Source organism: Hemiscyllium ocellatum, unplaced genomic scaffold (genome assembly GCF_020745735.1).
Source record: "Hemiscyllium ocellatum isolate sHemOce1 unplaced genomic scaffold, sHemOce1.pat.X.cur. scaffold_268_pat_ctg1, whole genome shotgun sequence".
NCBI classification, from domain to species: domain Eukaryota; kingdom Metazoa; phylum Chordata; class Chondrichthyes; order Orectolobiformes; family Hemiscylliidae; genus Hemiscyllium; species Hemiscyllium ocellatum.
In genome coordinates, this window is record NW_026868164.1 from 887,698 (window position 1) to 898,202 (window position 10,505).

Below are 10,505 nucleotides of genomic sequence, written 5' to 3' on the forward strand. Positions count from 1 at the left end.
GATTCTCTCCAACAACTTGCCCATCACGGATGTCAGGCTCACCGGTCTATAGTTCCCTGGCTTTTTCTTACCACCTTTCTTAAATACTGGCACCACAGTAGCCACCCTCTAGCCTTCCGACACCACACCTGTGACAATGAATGATACAAATATCTCAGTGAGAGGCCCAGCAATCACTTCCCTAGTTTCCCACAGAGTTCTTGGGTACTCCTGATCAAGTCCTTGGGATTTATCCACTTTTATGCATTTCAAGATATCCAGCAATTTCTCATCTGTAATATGGACATTTTTTCAACATGTCACCATCTACTTTCTCACATTTTATATCTTCCATGCCCATCAGTATACACTGATCCATAATATCCGTTCAGTATCCACCCCGCTCCCCTCCCATCTACTGCAGCTCCACACAAAGGCCGCCTTGCTGATCTTTCAGGTGCCCTATTATCTCCCTTTTATCCTTTTGTCCTTAAGGTATTCATAAAAACCCTTTGGATTATCATTAACTCTATTTGCCAAAGCTATCTCATGCCCCCTTTTTGCCCTCATGATTCCCCTCTCAAGTATGCTTGTACTGCCTTCATACTCTCAGGATTCACTCCATCTCTCTGTCTATACCTGACATATGCTTCCTTGTTTTTCTTAACCAAAATCTCATTTTCTCTAGTCATCCAGCATTCCCTCCATATACCAGCCTTTCCTTTCACCCTAACTGAAATATACTTGTCTGGACTCTTGTTATCTCATATCTGAAGGCTTTCCATTTTCCAGCAACCTGCGAACATCTGCCCCCAATCAGCTTTTGTAAGATCTTGCTTAATACCTGAATCTTCCTCCAATTTAGAACTTCAACTTTTAGATCTGATATATTATTTTCAATCACGATTCTAATGTTAATAGAATTGGGGTTGCTGGCCTTAGGTTTTGCACCCTCTCCAGTAGGTACATCCACATTGTGAATTAGAAAATTTCCTTGTACACACTTAACATATTCCTCTTTTTGGCAGATAGGTAAATGGGCAGGAGTTATGCCTTGGGTCCACACTTCATTCATTCCCATCAACCCTACCCCCATTCCTACCCCAATAGTCCAACGCCACTTTCCTCTGCAACTGCCGAATGTGTGACGCCAGCCCATTTACCTGTTCCCTCCTCACTATCTAAGTGCCCAAACTTACCTTCCAGGTGAAGTGGTACTTTACCTGCACTTCCCAGAACCAGTCTACTGCATTTGCTGCTCACAATGTGGTCTCATCTATATTGGGGAACCGAAGCATAAACTGGGTGACTGCTGAACAGAACATCTACGCTCTGCCTGCAAAAAAGACCCTGAGCTTCCAGCTGCCTGCCAATTCCACACCCCACCCTGTTCCCTGGCCAACATCTGTGTCTCAGGTTTGCTGTATTGTCCCAGTGAAGCTCAGCACCAGCAGAACGAAGAGCACTGGATATTCGACTTGGGGACCATACATCCCTCCGGTCCCAATATCGAATTCAATAATTCTAGGGCCTGAACACCATGGTATCCTCGTCCCTCCCACACACACCAAGCCTTGTTATCACATCGTCTGTCATTCCACACTACTTAGCCACGAACAGTCTCCATTAACAGTTATTCACCCTCCCACGCAGATCGTTATCAACTCCTTTATCTGTCCAACAATTCTTCCTTCGCTTTTGGCTCTGTCCTGATCTCCGCCTTCCTCCCACAATATCTCCTGCATATAAACAGACATTTTCCCAATCACCATCAGTTCTGTGGAAGGGTCACATGCTACTCCTGTTTTTTTTGTTTCTGATATACAGCATCCGCAATTCTTTCAGATTTTTATTGAGAGAGAGTTGGAAATTGTTTCGAGAGACAGAAAGAGAGGGGGGAGGAACAGAACAGATATGAACTGTTGATCTCCGTTGCGACTCAAAACGTAAAATCATTGAAGTGCGATCATTTCCTTTAATCATGAATAGAGACCACTGGCCATCCGTGAGCTTGTGGCGCAACAGTAGCGCGTCTGACCCCACATCAGAAGGTTGCGTGTTCAAATCACGTCAGGCTCACTGAACTCGACCAATTACCTTTCAAACCAAGGAAGGAGGATGTTTACTCCGTTTTTCTGTTGAGCCAAATCTTCTTTCCGGAAACTTTCGATCACAGTGAAGCTTTGCTGTCAGTTTGATTTGTGAACACTGAATCAGGGAGGTGGTGTGCCCAGTGTTTGGGTAAATGCTCAGCTCCCCCCAATGTGAGAAATAAAAGACAAACTGTTCATCACGGGATTTAAACACACAGCCGTTTCGTTCAGTTTGTGACAGCGCGGTGTGAAAAACATTATACCGATATTTTTACAACATAATCTAGAGATTATCAGCTTTGTGTTTCAAACTATCAGGAGGTCCCAGCTCCTTCTGTCATAGCAGAGTGACAAACGAGTTCAGATAGAAATGTTTCCCACCAACAGCAAATCCTTTCCTCTCACTGGACACAGTTAAAATTATCTTTATTCAACAGAAGGAGCGGAAACTACAGTCTGACGGCCCCTCTCCACATTAACGGTGAGCCTGAATTGTATAAACGGTGTCAGTAAAATCCAATGGAGGACACTGATTTGGTTCAATCGTTTTTATTTGCCAAGCGTAATTCACCGAGAGGATGCTGCTGTGTGAGACAGCGTGGGGAATTACTGCAGGGCCTCCTGCGCATGGAACACACCGCAACTGATGTGTTTCACCTTCATCAGTTTATTCCCATCTCGGAGAAGAGAGGTTTGATGATTCGGATCATAGGAGGCCGACAGAGAACATGAGAAGAGCACTCAGACCTTCACAAGCTTGTCACCACAGCTGGGTCATCGTGGCCCGTGTATCAGTATGGGACAGTAATCTGCATCTACTGACTGGAAGCACAGCAAATTGGAGTGTTGGTGGGACTATCACACAGGAGAAAACGGCTTCGACAGATCAACTGGAGTGGCTCCCAATGCGCAACTCCACTCACCTCAACTGAATAACTAAACAAATTACTCAGTGATTCAAATGAATACTCGGTTTTGAATCTGCACTGTGTCATGTACCATCGAGAATGATGTCAAAACACTTTCATTGCTGTGATGGAGTATCCTGTTGGGCAGAATATATCCGTTGTCAAATTTCCTACGTTCTGTTGGTCTAACTCCGATTTCACTCAGAATCACGAAATGTGTGACAGCGCAGACTGAGGCCATGCAGCCCACCTTAGCTCTGCTGGTTCAACACAATATGTAAATACGTGCCTCATTCTGTCTCCTTCTCCCTGTAAATCTGCACATTGTTACATTGAACATGCCCACCGAATTCCCTTTTGTGTCCATTGAATCTGCCTCTTTGTCACTGTCAGACAGGGATTTACTGACCCCACTCCCTGTGCGAAAACGGTCTTCCTAATGTCACTTTTGCTTATTTTCCTGATGACATTAAATCTCTGCCAAATTGTTCTCGATCTTTTCAGGCCTGGGAGCATTTTCACTGCATTATTTCCTCTGTCTAAAACCCTCATGATGTGGAAAACTTCAATCAGGCCAGTTTTCAGCCTTCTGTTCTGCAAAGACAACTGCCCTAACTTTCCAATCTACCTTCATGACTGACATTCCTCGTACACGGTACCATTCACTTCAACCTGTTCAGCGCCGTCTGCAATCATTTCACTTCCCCGCTTCCTGAAGTATCACCCTCAGAATTGAGCGTAATACAGGTGGAGGATTCATTCAGACTCGGATTGCGCCGGCGAGAAATCTGCAAGACTTGTTCTCACTTTGAGCAAGGGTTTCCCTTCGCCGTGTTCACTGCAATGGTCCCTCTGTCCCATCCCTAATTCAGGCAGTCCGATCTGATTTAACAAAGCGGCTTTTGAGAAAACTGACCCGGCATCTTTGCTCAGGTCAATTTAAGAAATGAGGGTTCGCCTGGGATTGGAACCCGGCACCTCCCACCCGTCTGTATAAGCTAGAAAACCCAAAACTGACATCATACCCCGAGACAAATGAGCCAAAAACCATGTGCGCGCCCAGCTCCTGAAGCAACTGGGAGTTGCTCAGTCCGAAATACATTGTACATTGCTCCCAGAATTACAAGCAGCAGAGAGTTTCAAGAACATCTGCTTCTCATTCTGCCTCCCTGCTCCCAGGACGCTGCTGTTTGTTCCGTCCCCAGGAACCAGGCTGTCTCCACTGGTGGATAATTGAACCATTTCGTTTCTACTTGCAATTCTCCCGCCGACAGAGGCTGTTAAGTCCATCGAGTCCACCGCGACTGTCTGCCACTTGTCTCTTTCTGAGGTGATTCACAATCAGTGATATCTGTCCTAATAGTAAGGGACTGTGTCTGAATGGTGATACAGTTTCTGACATGCTGATTGTCTTGTCATTCACGTCCGGCCCGGCGTGGCGAATTACTGCAGGGAATGGGCGAAACCGCAAGGCATGCGTTTCAACTTTTTCAGCTCATTGGCATCTCAGAGAAGTGGTTTTGCGAATCAGTTCATAGGAAACTGATGAAGAACAGGAGAAGACCACTCAGACCTCCAAAAGCATGTTACTTGAACCGTGTGAGGTTCGCGAGTGTATCGGTATGATACAGGGTATTCAGACACTCAGGCAGTAGGTGCAAAGGCAAGATACAGAACAGAGCACAGCACCATTACAAAAGGAAGCTGCTCAAGGAGACATCGAACAACAGCAGAGGATGGTTTCAATCCATCGATCTCTGCGTTATGGGCCCAACCCGCTCCTGTTTTCCCCAGGTCCCTTCAGCCTGTCGTCGGGCACGCGGCATGCACGTTCGAGACTGATGTCAAAGACCTCCGCTGCTGTCGTGTAATATGCTGGTGCGCAGACGTATGGAGGCTGTGTAAATAAAAACTTTTTTCTCACTTCCCACATTGTGTTGATCGAACTGTGATTTCATTCTGAATCACAGCATGTGTCACAGCGCAGACGGAGGCCATGCGGCCCACCTTCCCTCTGCTGATTCGACACAGTAAGTAAACGTGTGTCTCTATTCGTAGCATTCGCTTGCCTTCCCCGTGTGTTTCTGCACATTGTTACTTTAAACATGACCAGCGAATTACCTTATGCGTCTATTGAATCTGCCTCTTTGTCAATGTCAGAAGATTTGCTGACCCTAACCTCACCTTTCTAATCTCTCTTTTAGTTCTTTTCCTGATGACTTTAAAACTCTGCCGATCCTTTCAGGTGTGGGAGCATTTCAACTGCATTACTTTCCCTGTCTGGACCCCGCATGACTTGTAAAACTTCAAACACGCCAGATTTCAAACTTCTGTTCTCCGAGGAGAGCTGTCCCAATTTTCCAATCTGCCCTCATCGCTAACATTCCCTAAACACGGCACCACTGACGTCAGCGCAATATTCCATCATTTCACTTCCTGGCTTTCTGCTCAATTTGTACTCCAAGCAGCCCAACCTACTTTAGCAAGAGTGGGTTTTGAGAAAGTTAAGCGGGCACTCTTGCACAAACCTGGAAACGCAGGCTCATCAGAGATTCGAACCCTAGATCTCCTGCAAGCCTGCACAATAGAAGGCCCAAACCGCGAATCATACCCAGAGACCAACGAGCAACACCGAGACTGCGCAAGCCCCCCCGCTGTTCCTCTTCAGCCAGCTGAGTCTTGCTCGGTGTGAAATACATTTGACATTGCTCTGAGAATTGCAAGCGGCAAAGAGTTTCCAGAACAGCTGCTTCTCATTCTGTCTCCCTGCTGCTGTTTGTCCCGGGTCCTCTCTACTGGTAGAATTTTAAAACATTTTGTTTCTAAACTTTTCTGTAACACCGGAGTGACCAGTGATAAGCATTGCCCTCCTCAACACAGGATACAGAGAACAACAGAAGACCAGTCAGACCTCCGCGAGGCTGTCATCTCAACTGTGCACATTGGGACAGTATATCAATGTGAAATATTTATGTCGAAGTTTTTTGTGAAAGAGATGAGAAGGCGAGGTGCAGAACAGTGCGCCGTTAGACGGGAAAGTTGCTGAAGACGACATTGACTGAATAGGAGAGATGGTTTCCCTTCTGGGTGATGCTTCCATCACACACCCGCAGACATATCGCCGTTGTACCAGTATAAACTCTGTCTAAATTCCCACATTCTGTTTTTCTGAACTGTGATTTCGCTCAAAAGCACAAAATTTCAACACTCGCAATGTTCAAACTTTAACAAAGTGCTCATAGATATATTTAGCGAACACCTGGAAGGAATTCTGCCAAACGTACCTTGGGAATTTCGGTTTGAGTGCTCTTGAACTTTAAGTCAAAGGAAGGGAAATTTGCCTCGAGGCTGTGTAATGTGGAGATGTGTTCCCCATGTAAACTGATAGTGGTTAGCCATCCCAGTGCTTCCCGATGCATGGCTGCGCTGACCCACAGGGAGGTTTCTTTGATAAACTGTCCCGGGGACTTCCAGTCGCACCATGACGTCATAGTGCGAGCCCCCGGTGATGGCCTGCAGCTGCTGTGACGCAATAATGGTGCTGGCCCCGGAACATGAATACGAATTAGTTCATGAGTCACGTGGTACTGAATCATTCTATGGAGTGTTCTTTCAACTTCACGGATTTATATATGAGAGGAGGAAAATGGGCAGGGCTTACACCTCGGGTCCACTCGTCCTTCACTCTCACACCCCACAACCACCTCCCATTGTCCCAAGGCACTTGCCCCTGCAACCGCCGAATGTGTAACACCTGCCCATTTACCTGCTCCATCCTGAATATCCAAGGGATCGAACATACCTTCCAGGTGAAGCAGCACTTTACCTGCACATTTGTCACAAACTAGTCCACTGCATTCGTTGCTCACGGTGTGGTTTCCCCAAAGTAGCATGAAGCATAAACTGGGTGACTGCTTCGCAGAATATCTCGGTTCTGCCGAAAAAAAGGCCCTGAGCTTCTGGTTGCCTGTCACTTTAACACTCCACTCTGTACCCTGGCCTACTTCTCTGTCTCAGGCATGCAGCAATATTCCAGCAAAGTTCAGCCCCTGATTGAAGACCAACGCCTCATTTTCTACTTGGAGATCCTATAGTCATCAAGTCTTCAACATCGAGTTCAATATTGTTCGGACCCGAACTCCCCCATGCCCTTGACCCCGACCACACCCACACGAGGCCTTATTTTTACATCTTCTGCTGTTACACACGACATATCGTTAGCCAGCAACAGTCTTCATTAACAGTTAGTCACCCTCCTACACAGATCGTTATTCACTCCTTTGGCCATCCAATGTTCTCCCTCTGAACTGGTGGCAAAGAGAGCAATGTGGACTGATAGCCCTGAGTCAGCAGTTTGTCCCATCTCCAGGAACCGGGTTCTCTGCATTGGCGGATTATTAAACCATTTTGTTGTTGCGTTGATGTGAGGAGACTGTGTAAATATAAACTTTTCTAAATTCCCACCTTCCGTTGGTCGAACTGTGAGTTTACTCTGAATCACAATGCGTGTCACAGCGCATTTGGAGGCCCACCTTAGCTCTGCTGGTTCTACACAGCAAGTAAATAAGAGTCTCTATTCGTATCATTCTCTTACCTTCTCCCTGTAAGTCTCCACATTGTTACTTTGAACATGACCACAGAATTCCCTTTTGTGTACGTGAATCTGCCTCTTTGTCACAGTCAGACAGAGATTTACGCATCCGAACCACTCCTTGTGCCAAAATGTTCTTCCTAATGCCACTTTTACTTTTTTTCCAAATGCCTTGAAATCTCTGCCGATTTTTTGGGAAATTGAAATGATTCTCATTCCTGCACATGAGGCTGAAATGATTTAATTTCTAACGTAAAGGACTGCGGATGCTGAGAATCCGAGACAGAAAGATGAACTGCTGGAGAAACTCAGCAGGTTTGGCAGTATCTGTGGGAGAAAACAGAGTTCTGAAATATTGTCTCTGATTCTCTTTCCACCGATGTTGCCTGACCTGCTGAGTTGCTCCTGCAATTTCTGTTTTTGCTTTTAACTGAAAGTTCATTTCATCTTTCGGTGTGAAACAACCAGACTCTCCATTTGCGGATATTTAACCCTTTCGTAACCTGTGAAGTGATTGGATTCAAACAAACCCAGCAATAATTCACTCTTTCTCAGCTCCACAGGCAGAGAGACCTGGGAAATGAAGCTGTCAGTGTGGGTCTTTATTCGTGGGCAGAGTGGTGAATGCGACGGACGTGAAATCTATTGCGGTTTCCCCAGGCAGGTGTGACCCCTGCCGACTACAAAATTGGAAATGTCGTCAAAACGAAAGGGAGACTGTTCCCCGGTTTTTTCTTTAAGATTCAAATCAGTGGAGGGCGAAAGATATTTCACTCACATTGGGACTGGTGGGAATCTGCAACCCACTGCCTGTTCGGGTGGAACAAGCAGATACACGCAGAGCTTCTTTTGAGGCTATGAGCCAAGTGTTTGGAAATGAGACTAGAACAGTGAGGGGCTGGAAATCGTGATCGAAATGAAGCAGGGTGATTCCTTTGCCAGTGAAAGATACTGCTTCACAAAGTTGGGACCGTGGAAGGGAAGCAGTGACTGTGATTATCTTTGGTTGTTGACCTTGTGACTGTTCCCATTGCTGCGCATGTCCGTGTTAACGTCAGAACTCTGCCGCATGGTGGCGTTAGATACGCACAGGGCCGCGGGCGCAATGGATGACGCATCCGACTCCACCTAACTGTTTGAAATGCAGCTCACAGCTTCTTCACACACCCCAATTAATCTTTCTCATTGTCCTGAAGCCGGTTTGAATTCTTGATCTGCAGGAACGAGACACTTTTCACTGTCTCACGTCAGTCAGTGTCCCTGAGAACATCAGAGTCACGTCACAGCGCTGTCAGAGGAGGGGAAGCTGAAATAGCCTCACAAGCTGCTCACAGGCACATTTCACTTTCCCCAACTCACCGCCCCAACCCACTGATCCTGGGAATGGAAAGGGAACAAACACCAAAACCCAGTCTCATATTTGTGAATCTTCCGAAAATAAGAAAACTGTTTATCCCTTCGGATCTTCCATCCTGGGCTAACAAAGGGTGATTGTAAATGGTTGACCATTCAGTGTCGATTCTTTTTGGCTGAAAATATCTTCCTTATCTCATCCCAGCATTTCTTGCCACAGATAACTGTGCGGGTAAAAAATGAGGTCTGCAGATGCTGGAGAGCACAGTTGAAAATGTGTTGCTGGTTAAAGCACACCAGGTTAGGCAGCATCCAAGGAATAGGAAATTCGACGTTTCGGGCATAAGCCCTTCATCAGGAATGAGGAGAGGGTGCCAGGCAGGCTAAGATAAAAGGTAGGGAGGAGGGACTTGGGGGAGGGGCGATGGAGGTGTGATGGGTGGAAAGAGGTCAAGGTGAGGGTGATAGGCCGGAGTGGGGTGGGGGCGGAGAGGTTAGGAAGAAGATTGCAGGTTAGGAGGGCGGTGCTGAGTTGAGGGAACCGACTGAGACAAGGTGGGGGGAGGGGAAATGAGGAAACTGGAGAAATCACCTACCACCCCACCAACCTCCGTATACAGCGTATCATCCGCCGTCATTTCCGCCACCTCCAAACGGACCCCACCACCAGGGATATATTTCCCTCCCCTCCCCTATCAGCGTTCCGCAAAGACCACTCCCTTCGTGACTCCCTCGTCAGGTCCACACCCCCCACCAACCCAACCTCCACTCCCGGCACCTTCCCCTGCAACCACAGGAAATGTAAAACTTGCGCCCACACCTCCTCCCTTACTTCTCTCCAAGGCCCCAAGGGATCCTTCCATATCCGCCACAAGTTCACCTGTACCTCCACGCACATCATCTATTGCATCTGCTGCACCCGATGTGGCCTCCTCTACATTGGGGAGACGGGCCGCTTACTTGCGGAACGCTTCAGAGAACACCTCAGGGACGCCCGGACCAACCAACCCAACCACCCTGTGGCTCAACACTTTAACTCTTCCTTCCACTCCACCGAGGACATGCAGGTCCTTGGACTCCTCCACCGGCAAAACATAACAACAGGACGGTTGGAGGAAGAACGCCTCATCTTCCGCCTGGGAACCCTCCAACCACAAGGGATGAACTCAGATTTCTCCAGTTTCCTCATTTCCCCTCCCCCCACCTTGTCTCAGTCGGTTCCCTCAACTCAGCACCGCCCTCCTAACCTGCAATCTTCTTCCTAACCTCTCCGCCCCCACCCCACTCCGGTCTATCACCCTCACCTTGACCTCCTTCCACCTATCATATCTCCATCGCCCCTCCCCCAAGTCCCTCCTCCCTACCTTTTATCTTAGCCTGCCTGGCACCCTCTCCTCATTCCTGATGAAGGGCTTATGCCCGAAACGTCGAATTTCCTATTCCTTGGATGCTGCCTAACCTGGTGTGCTTTAACCAGCAACACATTTTCAACAGATAACTGTGCGGCAGAGTTCATGTGTATATTTCCTTGAATGATATTTTGTAACTAACATTCGTTTGCTAGTTGTTTGTATCGGGTAT